The following is a 15,513-nucleotide window of genomic DNA, read 5'->3' on the forward strand; positions in this document are numbered from 1 at the left end:
AAGCCCTACTTCTTACAGGAGCACATTTAAAACCGAGCTCATGGTAAAAGATATTTCTGGGGGTGCCTGGGTGGCTGGCTCAGTCAGTGAAGCATTGGTCTTCAGCTCAGGTCATGATCTCCTGGGATCGAGCCCCGCATCAGGCTCTCTGCTCAGCCTGGAGCCTGCTTCTCCCTCTGCCTCTGCCCTTCCCCCTGCTCGTGCTCATTCTCTCTCTCTCTCTCCCTCCCCATCTTTAAAAAATTAAAAAAAAAAAAAAAAAGATGTTTCTTAGCCTGCTGTCCACTAGATTCTCAGACCGAAGGCAGGGACAGTGTCTCATTCATTTTGTGTCCCCTGAGGCCTGGCATGGAATGTATGTACAGAAGAGGGTTCAAAAATCAATGGCTAAAAAACAAATGAACAAATGAATGGATATCCTGGCTCACACTTTAAGCTAGATTCATGTGAATACTGCCATTAAATATGTGAGAGAGAGAGAGGGAGAGAGACAGGGGCCTGCTACCCACCACTGCTGACTACTCCATTCTATTCCCCACAGATGATTTGTGGTATGTTTACTTGAATCTTGTAATTGGATACCTCAGTGTCATCTGACACAAAACCCTCTCCTCAGGCTCATCTTTCCACAGAGTCTGAGAGCAGGCCCACGACCCCAGCACTCCCACTGAGAAAGAGGGAAAAGCTCCATCGTGGTCCATGACTCCATGCGTGAGAGTTCAACATTTCGGGTCTCTCAGAACAAGGAACACAGATCTATGGAAAGGAATTAACGTTCACCTCTCTTGTGGAAGGACCTTTGGGGGCGAAGCAGCGAGAAGGCAGGCTGGCGAGGACAGGGCTGGGAGACATCGGACACCAGGGAAGAAAGGTCACAAGACTTGGGGTTGGACAGGTCTGCAGTCACGTGCTGGCTCTGCCGGGCCTCGGCTTCCCCACCTGTAAAACGGAGGCAACATGGCCCACCTCACACAACCATTGCGAGGAGGACCAGGGAACCTGTGGAGGCTCTGAGGGGGGCAGTCTGAATCCACAGGACTTTCCTCACTATTATCGACACACACAGTGAATGGCATACACCCACCTGCATTTTTAAGGACGATTTGACCTGTGGGTGTTCGCACCTCAAAGGAGTGGAGATCCACAGCTCCGCTGTTTGGAACTTGGAATGCTCCTTCCCATAGAAACAATGCCATAAATCACAGAATTTTAGAACTGGAGGGAGCCTCTGAGAGCACCTGGTTGAGTTCCCACTCAACGGACTATTTCCTACTGCAGACGTCCTGGCGTGCGCAAGCCCACCAAAACCAATGTAACCGGTGATGTCGTGGAGATACTACACACACACACCCACCCACTAACAGAAAGAGACTTTAAAATAGTCCCCATTCACCTTCCCAAGTTCTTCTGAACTCCATTATCTTCCAACTTAGCAGCTCACTGAAGAAGCGACACACACGACACACACGTTTCTAACTTCTTGAAACCTACCCTGCCCCTCCCCACACCCAGCAACAGCCACAAAAAACTTCCAGCTACTCTGCGATAAGGACTTTATCTGCAGCATGAACAAAATGCAACAGCCCCCCCCCCGCAGAGGGGGGGGAGTGGGGGAGGGGTGTCAAAGGCAGCAAGAGGTGGGGCGGAGGAGGGCACAGGAAGGCAAGGCTTGATGACCAACCTTCCCTCCAACCTCCCTTCCCCCTGCAACGGCCTTCTTTGACCTGGTCATGCACAAAGAGATCATCTGAGATCCCGATGGGTCCCGTGCACTGTCACACGAACTCTGACCCCCGGCTGTGCCCCCCTGGCCCCCCGGCCCCCTGCAGTGGGCGGCAAGAAGGCACGGAGGGCTCTGGGGTCTTCCTACTGCTTATTCTTCGGACTGGCCAAGGCTGGCTCTCCATACGCATGCGGGATGTCTGCAAGCCAAGTGTGTTTAACTCAGAGAGTGCCCAAACTATGGTGTCTGATAGGGAAGTTCAAAAGAAACCGCAGAATGACCAAGGCTATCTAGTCTTACATGAAGCCTCACAGCACTGCTCCGACAACACGAGATGATGCTCATGGTACAATGTTATGCAAAACAAAAATCACCTGACACAATCCTATGCATGGTAGGACCCCAGTGTATATGCACACACTATGTTATGCCCACATTCTCACAGGCCTCTGGCTTTTCAGAAAAGTTATCTATCTATCTATCTATCTATCTATTTGAAAGGGAGACAGAGCACAAGCCCGGGAAGGAGCAGAGGGAGAGGGAGAAGCAGGCTCCTTGCTGAGCAGCGAAACCTGATGTGGGGGCTTGATCCCCAGACCCCAGGATCATGACCGGAACTGAAGGCAGACGCTCGGCCCACTGGGCCACCCAGGCACCCCTCTTAGCTATACCTGTCTAAAATGAAGATTGGATGGAAATACTTCAAAATATGAATAGCTATTTTGCTGTGTGATAGAAATACAGGTTATCTATTTTTTCTTAATAATTTTCTGTACTTCCAAGTCTGGTGAAATGGGCAAGTAATTGTATAATGAGGTGAAATGGCATTTAGGAACACTGATTAGACGGGCACCTGGGTGGCTCAGTAGGTCAAGTGGCTGCCTTCGGCTCGGATCCTGATCATGGGGTCCTGGGATGGAGCCCTGTCGGGCTCTCTGCTCAGTGAGGAACCTCCTCTCCCTCTGCCCCTCCCCTTGCCCATGCTCTCTTTCTCACTCTCTCTCTCTCAAATAAATAAAATCTTTTTTTAAAAAAAAGTACTGGTTAGATACCATAAAGCAAAAATGTCTTTTGAAATGACCTAATTCCATATTTTTCCCAATCCCCCCCAATTATGCAGGTCAAACACCTCTGGACCCTCAAGTGACTTGCCCACCTGAAGTCTTACAACTAGTAGACAACTGAGCCAAATCATAGCCTGAACTCAGATCTTGTGACATTTATGGCCTGGGCCCCTCCCATGATATCACAGTGTCCTAGAGTCAGGGACGAATGAACTCCGTAAGGAAATACTCCATAAGGAAAGGCCAAGTCTTACTGTGCACACCTACACTTCTTGCTAAATAAATATTTGCCTGGCATTATATCATCGTTTTATGACATGCAAACAAGTCCGTTGCTAAAGGAGCGCTGCTGACTTTGTCACGGCCACTGAATCGGGTCTGGTTTACAAAGGTCTTCCACCGCACTGCAAAGAATCCCACTTCCCGAGAGACTGTCAAGGTGAAACTATCAGAAGACACTCCCAATCTTAAGCCAGGCATCTCTGACTACAGAAGAACAAATGGGCTCTTCTGTCCTCTACTGCTGCTACCTACACACATGAGCAGACACTTAACTTCTGCTCTGTGGCGCCGTGCTGTATTAGAATGACGTAACATTCACCCCTCCCCAAAGATGCACAGAGGGTAGACAGGCTGCACACCTTCTGTGGAAGCACCCCATCTAAAAGGCTTTAAGTACTTCCTTTCTGTGAACATGAACCTTGTTAGGAACAAAGCCGCATCTCAGTCTGACGAGAGGATGGGTTCTGCTATCTTGCACTTCTTAAGGAAGAAAATCCAGACATCTGATGCATACCCACGTGCACAAAACAGCCTTGGGCCACACAGGACTGGCTTCCTAGTTCACTCTGCTTATCTCCAGCTGGCTGGGCTGGGAGAGCTTTCTAGGCAAGGGGTGGGGAGGTGGCCTCCAAGGACACAGGGGCAGAGGAGGACAGGCCCAGGTGAAACACCTGTTACCAAGATAAGTAAAGAGACGCCCCCCCTCGCAGCCACGGCAAGGAGCTCATTTCCTGCTCATGTGCTAACTAGGCACATAATCCACAAACCCGAGAGGCAGAACTTGAGGCAGAACTTAAGGCAGGCGAGCTGAGAGGGAGCGGGAGCCTGGACGATCGGACCATCCCCCTGCTGCCTGGACTGAGCAGTAATTAACTGAGAGTTAGAACCTGAACTTACGCCAAAGCCTGGAGCGCGCAGAGGCAGGGCCGAGCTGGGAGTGCCTGAAATGAGCTGTGAAAATGCAGAAGTGCTGACCCAGGCCAGAATTCAAGGTAGGGGAAGCCCAAGGAGAAATTTAGGGAAGAGCAGGCTGGACAGTACTGTGACCTGAGGGGGTGCCCCAGCCCTCCCGCTGGAATGATTTCAGGATTGACGAAAGCCCGGTGGGGGGTGCTGAAATGTACATATTCCTATGTAAGCGTGGAATTCCGAAATATTTTAAAGGTTTTAGGAAAGAATTCATGTGCTGAAATGGCCTCTTTTCATTGCTCTGTCAGTCAAAACAAAAGCGCCCCACAGGAAGCCAAGAACCCTATCGACGGAGCCCTCAATCCCAGACCTCGACTCTGAGGATTTAATCTAAGGAAATAAGACAGGAGAGGCAAAAGGCAAGGCTGTATGAAGGTGCACAATCCGCGACGTTCCATAAAAGCAAGAACACAAATACGAGATCACATGTGACGGCCGGCGATAGCGATAAATTTGACAAGGCAAGGGTAAGTGAAGGCACATGAAGTATGTTCCACGCCTTTCGAACGGATGACATAAAAATAAAAATGGGGGAAAATCACACGGGAAGTTTAAAAATTCAAAATTAAATGTTCACTACGGATACAACTGAATCGAAACGGTGGTGCCCGGGACGTCTGGGTGGCTCAGTTGGTTGAGCAGAGCTCAGGTCATGATCCCAGCGTCCTGGGATCAAGTCCCACATCAGCTCCTTGCTTGGCAGGGAGTCTGCTTCTCCCTCTGCCTCTGCCTGTCACTCTGTCTGCCTGTGCTCACTCTCGCTCCTCTCTCTCTTACAAATAAATAAATAAAATCTTAAAAAAAAAAAAAAAAGAAATGGTGGTGCCCGAGATGGAGCCATAAGACGAGACAGTGACCAAGAGCTCATGTTGACCAGATGATCTGGGGTAGCCTGATGGGGGAGGCAGGTGCTGAGGGCAAGGCCCCCTTAGGCAAACCCGTGGAGAACTTTCTGGCTGGTCAAAGAGAGGCTCCATCTCATTCTGAAATCCCAAGGGATGGGCTGGAACCCTCAACAAGAAGAGATGTTGGTCTTGGTCAGTTGAGCAAAAGGGCCCCAAGGCCATGCCTAATTAACCTTGGATTAAGGGGAAAAGAAGGGGTTTCACAAGACCCCGAAGGAGGGAGAGCTGAAAGAACTTGCAGATTAAAAGAAAATGGAGCCCTTTTCACAGAGGGCCTATCATGGTCTGTTGAATCCAGAGAAATCTGGAAGGTTCCATCTAGTCTAGAAATTTGGCCAGCGAACTGAGGAACAAGAGGACAAACTTATAAATATCTGATGAGAACAGGAAGGCGGGAATGGGACAGAATGATTAACCTCACCTCCACCCCGTTTTCTCCCCCAACTTCCAGATAAGAACCCTCACAGTCAGAAAGGCTATGCTGACAGCTTGCCCAGGATGAGAACTAAGCTTACAGCGATGCCGGACCCAGATCCTCTCCTGTCATTCAGGCGGTTTGTACATGATCGCACGCTCTCCTCTCAACCCTACGTAGCCCCCCGCATTCTCCCACCATACAGGAATTAAACTCGAAACAACTGTTCTCACTAGATAAATAGTATTGTTATTTTTAACTGAAGGAAATTCAGCAACACCATAACAGGAGGACAATCAACAACAGTTTCATTTCTCAAAGCAACCTTGGTTTTAAAAAATTCTCATTATTTCTGTTAAATATATGGTTTGGGCCCATTTTCATAGCTGGAAAATACTTATTTCATGGCATGAATATTTATTCTATAGGCTTAGCTAGTCCATTCAGCTTCGTATCATCAGCCACATAAAATATAGGACTTCTTACAATTTTCACCCAAGTCCTAAGGATCCTTCTTACATGAGGGGTGGGGTGGGTGGGGTGTGCTTCTTTCCAAGCTGTTACACAATCATTAACTGTGCTATGGCATATGAACAGACTCGGCTGTGAATGTTCTGGATTGTTCTGCTATCCTCCAACTGCTATTCTGTGCATAAGGAGACACGTGAGAGGTTTCTGTCGAAGGCTTCCAAGTCTATGGCTCTCTCTTCCTCTACCAACCTAGAACACTCATCTAAAAAGGCGACGTGATGATCGGTGACAGTAAATTTATGCTGATTTCTGGGGATCAATGCCATCTCTTCTGTGGGTTTTAAATCACTTACACGATGGTCATTCAGAATTTTTGCAAGGGAACATTCCACATATTGAATGAATTCAGCTCTTTCAAAAGTTGCACAGAACAACATGTACATGGTTCTGGTCTTCTGTAATGTTTTCCACTTTCCAAGATTTATTCAAAGGTCACTGGCAGTGGCTCAGAGGTGCGGTCTCTTAACTCCTTCAATACCCTTAGATACGACCAAGTATGTCCTAGCGATGTGACCTCATTCCGTTACCTACATATTATTTCATTGTCTTCTACATTCCTCTTCATTAATCCCTTTTTCACTTTGAAGATCATTATTCTCTCTGCTGGGGAACTGAAAGCCAAGTAGTTCTGTATATGTCATGTATTTAATGTCAGCCTTATGCTCTTATGCAAGTCTGTCTCTGTCTCTACTCTTCTAGCTCCAGAGAGCAGCTCAAAAAGCAAAACAAACTAAAACACTATTTTCAAAATACAAAAAAACATACCACACACTGTCCACACTCTACCACGCACCTGCACGTACGCCAGAAAAGTTCAACCTGGACAGTGAAGAAATTAATGCCACTGTGACATGTCCTCTTGTAGCAAGCCACGGAAACACACCTTTAGGAACCACGCTGGTGAGTCGGGAGGGAAACAGACATACCCACGGGACTTAAGACAATGTGACTGTGTATCTGGAGGTCAAATACCTAAGACGTGTATGCCCTCTGGAAACCAAGAAACCTACACTGGGATTTTTATCTTAAGGGACACGTTTTGAAACAAATCTGAAATAAAAGAAGGTTCAAGTATACAAGTAGGTCTTTTGGGAATATCCCCAAAGCCCCAAACTGGAGACAGTTTAAAATATCCAACAAGGGGAATCTTAATTGAACTACAAAACACTGACTGTGGTAGGTCCAATAATGTCCCCTCCCAAAGGGGTCCAAGTCCTAATGCCCAGGAGCTGGGAACATGCTGCTTTATGTGGCAAAAGGAACTTTGTAGACATGATTAAGTTAAGGGTTTTGAGAAATGGGAGACTGTCCTGGATTATCCAAGTTGGCCCAATGGGGACAAAGCAGAAACAGAGGTTAGAGACAGAGAGGAGACTTGAGGTTGACATGCTACTGGCTTTAAAGCCAGAGGAAGGGGTCCTACGTCAAAGTACATGGAAGCCTCTAGAAACTGGAAAGGGCAAGAAAAAATTCCTTCCTAGAGGTTTCAGAAGGGACCCCGCTGGACTAACACCTCAATTTTAGGAATTCTGACTTCCAGAGCCATAAAATAATAAACTTCTGTCCTTTTAAGTCACTAAATTTATGGTAAATCTTCACAGCAGCAATATGGAGTTGATACACTAAGAGATAACCACCAAAAACGATAAAATAGAGGACTGCGAAGCAACTAAAATACTAACAGGTGCAGATGGGAAAACAGTACGTGCAACAGTTACTGCCTTATACCATACACATACAAACAGATCAAGAGTCACAGGAACAAATAAAAATATGCCAAGAGATTAAAAGACCTCAGAACTGGTCCCCCTGCTTCTGCCCTCAAGTTCTTAGCACTCAGAATAGCCAGAGTGGTTCTTTTCAAAAATGCAATCAGATGACCTTACTCCTCTGCTCAAAACCCTCCAATAGGCTCCTGTTGTCTCAAGGAAAAAGCTCAAGCCTCAACAAGGACCTAGAAAGCCCAGGTCCATGGGAGTGCACGGCTCTAGGGCAAGGCACTCCTGTGTACTCTCTGTGACTGGCCTCCTCCCATGTATTGGGGGCCCCCCCCCCCCCGCCCAGGCATGTGCCTGCTCCTACTCGCTCTATTTCTCCGGCCCTCCCACCTGCTGCTCTTCCTCGCTGACTCCACTCTGGCCTCACCGGCCAACTTGCTATTCCTGGAACTCCTTCATACTTTCTGCACTCACTGTTCCCTCTGCCTGAAGTACCATATCCAGGGGTAGGCTTCCTGGAATAAAGGGCTGGGTCATCTCCTGTATTTGCTCTCCAAATACATAGTTACATTATCGGACCTGTGAGTATGTCTATTTCCCTACAACCTCACCAGCATGGTGTTTTATCTCTCCACAATATGTTTATCACAAAGTAACATTACAGTTTTGTGTTAACTTCTAGGTTGAACCCTTTGTGAGGATGTGTGTATTACTATAAATAACGTACCACACATACTATACACTTAGATACTTTTTTGTTGTACCACACATACTATACACTTAGATACTTTTTTGTTGTTGTTGTTCCTTTTTGGTTCCAAATTCCAAAAGTTCCAAGATAAGAAATATACCAGATGAGCCGGAGCATTTGTAGCATTTGTAGCATCAGTGAAAATAAGCAAACAAAACTCCACAGGGACGGAGGAATGTCAAGCAATAAAGGAGTGACTAGAAATAAAGGGGCCCAAGCGCCAACATTCTGAGCAAGAAAATCAAGCAGTGTTGCATGATAACTCAAAGTGTACCATAAAGGAGTCCACAGGGACATAAATGAGTGGCCGAATGAACAAATGGGGGCAGAACAGACCATCTCCCACGCAGAAGAATCCTATAGAATTCTGTGTGTGTTTTTTAAAGATTTGAAGTTATCTCTACACCCAATGTGGGGCTTGAAGTTTGATTCCAAGATTGAGTCTTAAGCTCCATCAACTAAGCCAGCCAGGCAAACCAGAATTCCTCCAATTCTTACAGATACTCCTCCTTCAAGGAAGAGGACTGTAACTCCCTACTTTTTAAGTGTGGGCTGCACACAGTGACTTTCTTCCAAAGAGCACAGTCTGGGAATGGGGAGGAATGAAACGGTAACTCTCTAGCGGAGAAATCTCACAGAACATCGCTTCACTCGGGTAAGCAAGATCAACATCAGCAGTGACGTCATGGTCATAGCATACGTAATCTTGATACGGTGTGAGGAGGGCCGCACGTTATTTCCCTGAAACACATCACCCCAATCTAATCATGAGAAAACATCCAACGAAGCCCCGCTGAGGGACATCCTGTAACACACCGGACCGTAATTCTCAAAACGGTCAAGGTCATCAAACACAAGGACAATCTGAGAAACCGTCACAATTACTAGGAACCTAGGGAGAAATGACAACTAAATGCAACATGGTATCTTAGATGTGACAAAGGGGGGGAGGCAGTAGGGAAAACCAGCAAATGTGAATGAAGTATGGACTTCAGGCAGTAATGACAGACAGATGTTGGTTCATGAATTGGGACGAACGTACCACGCTAACGTAAGATAATGATCAAGGAAAATGAGTGCTTCCCACTCTGTATTATAGCTCGGGAAGGCTCTCAATCTAAAAAAGTTCTAAAATGTTTGTTAAAAATAATTCCAACAGGTCATCCACATGGTCTTCGAAGGTTCCTCCCGCTTCCACGTCATGCAGTAATTCTTCCCGAGTGGTCGATGGTTAAGTCCAAAATGGCAGCTTCCTTGATTGTGTTCTGCAAAGTGACCCCAAAAGCCCAAAAGATATTGGGCTTTATTTTCAGGTCAGTCAGCCACCCAGCAGAAGCTGAGACATCATTGACTGTTGCTTCTTCCAGAAAGTGTTCCACAAAGTACCACAAGCCTTGGCCTCCATCTGTCTGGTTAGCAGAAGGTTCCCACAACAATCAAACCAATGGGCTTTCTCCACTCGCCCTTTCAACCTCAACAAATGCTCTGTAGAATGGTCTCTCCAACAGATCGTGGCTTGTAGATAGGGATGTTCTTCCTTGCACATCAATCCTGCTTCTCCTCTTGCCTTCCAAAGACCACAGAGACATTCCCATCCGTGTGTCTCGGGGCATTTGAACAGGAAGCCAAGGGAGCAACATCAGTCACCATATTAAAAATATACAGAGAGAGAAGAAAAGGACTAAGATCTTCTCTATCCAATGTACTTGACACATTCTGGACTCACCTGCCTGCTACCCACCAGTCCTCACCGACCAAGTTCTTAAACAAGCCACAGAGATGTATGTTGGGCGTAGCTCTGAGCCTCTCATCTCGCAGTCCTTCCCGCCCATCTGAAACATTTTCCCAGTCTCTTGTTTATTCTAGCTGCAGTCCTTGTGCATGCCTCCCACGCAAGAGTCATCTTTCTCATCTCCAAACTCTCAGAAGCCCCGTATTATTTTGCATTCCCAGCCCCGCTGGTTGTGTTTCATCAGCTTATCTCCCCGACTCCACCATAAGTTCCTTAATGGGATGAACTCATCTACTTTTCTGCATAACCCTGGCACCCCGATCATTCTACCTGTCCATTAAACATGAGCACATATTTGAGTGCCTCCCATAGACGCCTCTCACAGATCTCTTCTTACAACAACTCATTGAGGTAGGCACATAATTACCCCCATTTTATAGCTGAAAACACTGAGGAGTGAAACAGTTGAGCGGCTTTCCCGGGGTCACATGGAAGTTAAAGAGACAGTATGTGAAGCAAAATCCTTACTCTTAATTACCACAAAAAGTCCCACTGCCTCCCTGAACTCTCCCAGTTCAAAGATCCCTCGCAGAGTGTAGGGATTTTAACAAGTGGTGATCTCAGAAGGAAAATTAAAAACTCTTCGTCTAAGGGCCCCAAACTGATTGAGAAAATTTTTATTCAGGTGTTCTCCCCAAGACCTCAGAGTCACACCAAGGTTGTGTACAGCATGGACAACAGGACTCAAGGAAGATAAAAAGTTCTCGAGGAAGCACTGCGGTTAGCCATCATTCTCCATACGTTGACCAGTTAGAACGACGGATGGACACAAGCTGAACTAATAGAGAAAAATAGGATAAGCCCGTCTGTAAGCTTAGACTGCAACTCCAGGCCAGCTCATCCACTTTGAGGAAGCCTGGCAGAGAAAAGGTATGGCCCGGCACGCGGCACCATACCGCATGAGCGCGTCCCCCATAGAGCAAGGTTCTCTTCCGCCATCTGCTTCTCATTTCCCACTGGCAATTTTGTGGTTGGATGATCAGCTTCTTAGATGATTTCTAAAAATAAGCTAGCATTAATTGAATTACACAGGTACATGAGTATTTACGGTCACCTTGTGGCCTACACCTAAATGAAACACCTTCCTTTCTAGGACAAGGAAGAAGGGGTTGACCTCCTCAGCAGTTGCAAAGCATCAGAGCTGGGGCATGGCTCCCATTTCTCTAGCATTGTCACCAGCAGCACCCCCAGACCGTGGGCGCCAAGAGCATCTGCACCCCGAGGCAGCCGTTGCTGCTAACGCCCGCTCTACACAACCCAGACTCACCACCAGGCTTGGCCAAAGGAGCCAGCGAAACTCTCTACTCAGCTGTGCTCTTGATGTCTCTCTCCGTGTCAGCTGCAACTTCAGAGCTTTGCCCAGGAGCAACACTGACCTTCCTAGATCTGCTAGATGTGTTCATTCTTTTCTTTAGGCCCCCACTATCCCGTTTACCAGACCCAACCGTCTGGTTGAGCTGTCAGCCTCGAGACCAACACCTCCTCTGCGGATGTCCTTTTCTCAAACAGGAGGTGGACCTAGTTCCGAGTTTCTGAAGAATTATGAATGAGAAAGGAGACACACATTATCACGGATCGTAGGTGGACTGAAGGGAGTACACCTGCAGAGCCTCCATGAGAAATGGTAAGGAACTCAATCAATCTCCAGTGAATCCCGAATATGCCCAAAGCCCAAGGTCTGGTTTCAGATGCTCTTGAACCCCACCATGCAACAAATGGACAGAAGTGACCCCCGTAACTCAGCCTGCCAGCATGATTCTGGAGTCAAGAGAATTGCTGTGGACAAAGCTGTATTGATTAGAAAAGGAACAAGAGACCCTTCTTCCCTCAAGGAACTTACAATTCCAGGCAGAACTTAGAAACCAGACACGCCTGCAAAAGAACCGAAAATACACACTGAAGAGTGCTAAGTCCATAAGAGAAGTATGAAGAAAATGTTATCTCCCTCACTCACTTTTTATTGTGGGGTCATGGGAAAGATTTCAAGAGTTTCTAGAAGCAACTCCCCCTTGCACAGGTTCACAGAGGCCCCACTAAGAGAGCAGTGGGGGAAGCACAGGAGGCCTGGAACCCAAGGGCGAGCCGGAAGTTGCCGGAAGTTGCCGGAAGTTGCTGGAAGTTGCTGGAAGCCGGCTCGCTCCTTTCCTGGCCTTCTTGCACACATTGTAGAAAGGGCTGCAATCTGTTTATTATGAAACGCTTCCAGAAATACCGCGGAGAAGAGGCCATTTGCAAAGGCAAAGAGCACAATTCTAACACGTTAGCGCTTTCTGAAGTGTGGCTCTGTCACGAAGCGATTTCGCGGGATGGTGAGCCCGCAGCACCAGCCCATCTTCTGATCTGGAGAGATCTGGAAAGAACAACCGGCAGATGTGCAACCTCCAAGGCTTACTCTGGAGCCCGGAGGCCTCCTTGACCCCAACGCCTCCCCCACCCCATGCTCAGCATTGTTGCCACCATTCTTCCAGCTACATTATCTTCCCTAACGCACAGTGCCCATCTCCCCTAATCTATTGTAAATTCCTTGAGGGCAAAACCCACTCATTCCTTCCTCCCCACCCCCCTCAATGTTATCCTCTTTGCCCTCAGCTTAAGATCTGTTATAAAAAGCACATGAAGAGTGAAACAAAGGGGCGCCTGGGTGGCTCAGTGGTTTAAGCTGCTGCCTTCGGCTCAGGTCATGATCCCAGGGTCCTGGGATCGAGTCCCGCATCGGGCTCTCTGCTCACCGGCGAGCCTGCTGCCTCCTCTCTCTCTCTGCCTGCCCCACATCTACTTGTGATTTCTCTCTGTCAAATAAATAAATAAAATCTTAAAAAAAAAGAGTGAAACAAAGTAGTATTTACCTAGCTCCTACGGCCCATACTCCCTTATTTCAGCTTATTTTCCCAATAACCTCGTTTTACAGGCTGTTCTTTGGTGGGAAGACAAAGGAGTTGGCTCATCTTTGACCCTTGTGCACTGGATATAACCCAATGTCAGGTCCAAACCTCTCCTCACTTTCCCCTGCAAAACGGACCCATCCCATCCAGACAGAGGAAGGATCAGAAATCCTACAGGTGGGGCGCCTGGGTGGCTCAGTGGGTTAAAGCCTCTGCCTTCGGCTCAGGTCATGATCCCAGGGTCCTGGGATCGAGCCCCACATCGGGCTCTCTGCTCAGCAGGGAGCCTGCTTCCTCCTCTCTCTGAATGCCTCTCTGGCCTACTTGTAATCTCTGTCAAATAAATAAATAAAATCTTTAAAAAAAAAAAAAAAGAAATCCTACAGGTAGAACAGATGGATACTCATAAAACCAATGCTAAACTGAAACACTGCAACTTTCAGACGTCAAGAGTTAGTGGAGAACAGCCTCGAAGGTTCTAAAGCAAGTGGCACTCATACCTGACACATGACCCTTGAAACTAAATTATTGCACATATTTTGAAGGGTCCATAGACTTGGGCTAAAGGTAACTTTCCTTAATTGTGATGGCCATGGAAGTAGTATCTGTTCTATCTGTTCACCTGTTAATGATTGAAGAACAAGTAAGGAGGAGTAGCTTCTAACTAAGACTGTAAAGGAAGTGGCCGAGTCTCACCCCCTCTCAGGGATAATTCTCATGAACAAAGGAGATCTATTGAAGCAACACTGTAAATTCCGGACAATCAGGAAATTCACGATCCCTTTACCTATTTACCTTCTACTGATCTGTATGTGTACTGTGTGTGTGTGCGTGTGGTATATAGTAGGACCCATTTTAAGCACCCACTAAAATCCTTGGCATTTTTTGTTAGTTCCAATACACCTGATATGACAAGCTCAAGAGTTTTATTTCTCAACACAGTCCAGGTCAAACTCCATTCCAGTGACTCCTGTGGGCTTCCTGAAATAATCTGCTTTCCTCGGGTTTCGTTGTCTATCATTGTACTTAAAAGCACAATAACTGTTTAAGAATTGAGAAAGAATTGAGGAACAAATAATTGTTTAAGAATTGCTCTTGATGTACAGAATTTAAAAATGTAATTGGATATGGACTATTATAACAGATCTAAAACCTGCTTTTGAGAGATTGTTTTTAAAAGATTTTATTTATTTATTTGACAGAGAGAGAGATCACAAGTAGGCAGGGAGACAGGCGGGTGAGGGGAAGCAGACTCCCCACTGAGCAGAGAGCCCGATGCGGGGCTCCATCCCAGGACCCTGAGATCATGACCTGAGCTGAAGGCAGAAGCTTAACCCACTGAGCCACCCAGGCTCCCCTTAAGAGATTTTTTAATCCAAAAGTAAATCTCATCTCCTGATATGGCTCACTTTTTATGAACTGATACTAGTCCCAATTAGTCTTGTGGAGTATTTCTTCAATTGCCCTATCCTCACCTTTATGGAAAGCAGAGGAGGGATTGTCACTGGTGTCCCAGTTTCTGGCTACTGGTATCAGGTGCTCCAAATCTTATTGACCCTGCATATTATTTTCTCCATCTTATAACATCCTGTGTTATATTCTCATATAATTCATCCTGAATTATATTCTCATAGTCTGTATATCATATTCATCTGCCACCAAATACACACAATAAAACAGTAAACAAAATCACCAAAGCAGATTGTACGAAACTGCTCTCTGCTTTTTCATGCTTATCAGCATACTTGATTGTAAATCATCTTTTAGAGTATTTTATCTTTTTTTGTACCTATTTTCCATAGACTTTTCCATAGTATTTTATCAGTAAATAATAGTGTATTATTATGAGCTATTACAGTTTGTCTAATCCCCCAGTGTTAGATAACAATGTATTCTTTCATTATTAAAAGTAACACTGTTCTAACAAGATTTGTTTTTCCTACTTTTTTCCCCTGCCAAGAGAAATTACTGAATCAAAGGTTACGTTTGTTACAATGATTCTGTTAAATAATTTTGTTGCCCCTTCAGGAAAGACGTACTAATTTGAATGCTACCAATCATCTGCAATTATTTCCCATTCTACATGGTCACACCAACACTGTAACTTACCATGTTAGTTATTATTATTTTTCTTTAATCTCAGTTTACCTTAGGTTGGATTTCTTTCATCATCACCATGTTTGGTTCTTTTTGCACATACCGGTCTTTCTCATGTGTAAAAATGATACTATTTAACCTTTAGCCATTTATCCAAATAAAAACTAGTTGTAACATCATTCTATCTATGCCTTATATATTATGGACACCAACCTTGTGTGCGTGTAGGTATATTTTCTCTATTTCATTTCATAGGTGTTTTAAAAATTCTTATTTTACCAGTTTTAATCTAACTTCCTAAAACAACTATGTTGAGATTTTATCTTCCTTTATATTTTGGAAGATTAATTAGACTGAAGGTTTTACCATCTCTTGGAAGTAAAC

General features: G+C 45.9%; 1 protein-coding gene and 1 long non-coding RNA gene across 4 annotated transcripts in view; one reads left to right on the plus strand and one right to left on the minus strand.

Annotated features, from left to right (window-relative positions):
- PIP5K1B (phosphatidylinositol-4-phosphate 5-kinase type 1 beta) overlaps window positions 1-15,513 on the minus strand; it is a 290,745-nt gene that overhangs the window by 253,206 nt on the left and 22,026 nt on the right. The window contains exon 2 of one of the 3 annotated variants that reach the window (XM_059411910.1): window positions 781-939. The exons of the other annotated variants lie outside the window; for them this stretch is intronic. The gene's annotated coding sequence lies outside the window, so the exon portion shown is untranslated. The remainder of the gene's footprint in view (window positions 1-780; window positions 940-15,513) is intronic. 3 annotated transcript variants of the gene reach the window in all.
- Window positions 3,863-5,539, plus strand: LOC132025184 (uncharacterized). The gene is made up of 3 exons (XR_009406454.1): window positions 3,863-4,061; window positions 4,287-4,505; window positions 5,395-5,539. It is a non-coding gene; the product is annotated as an uncharacterized LOC132025184 (long non-coding RNA).

The sequence above is a fragment of the Mustela nigripes genome, chromosome 9 (genome assembly GCF_022355385.1).
Source record: "Mustela nigripes isolate SB6536 chromosome 9, MUSNIG.SB6536, whole genome shotgun sequence".
Lineage (NCBI taxonomy): Eukaryota > Metazoa > Chordata > Mammalia > Carnivora > Mustelidae > Mustela > Mustela nigripes.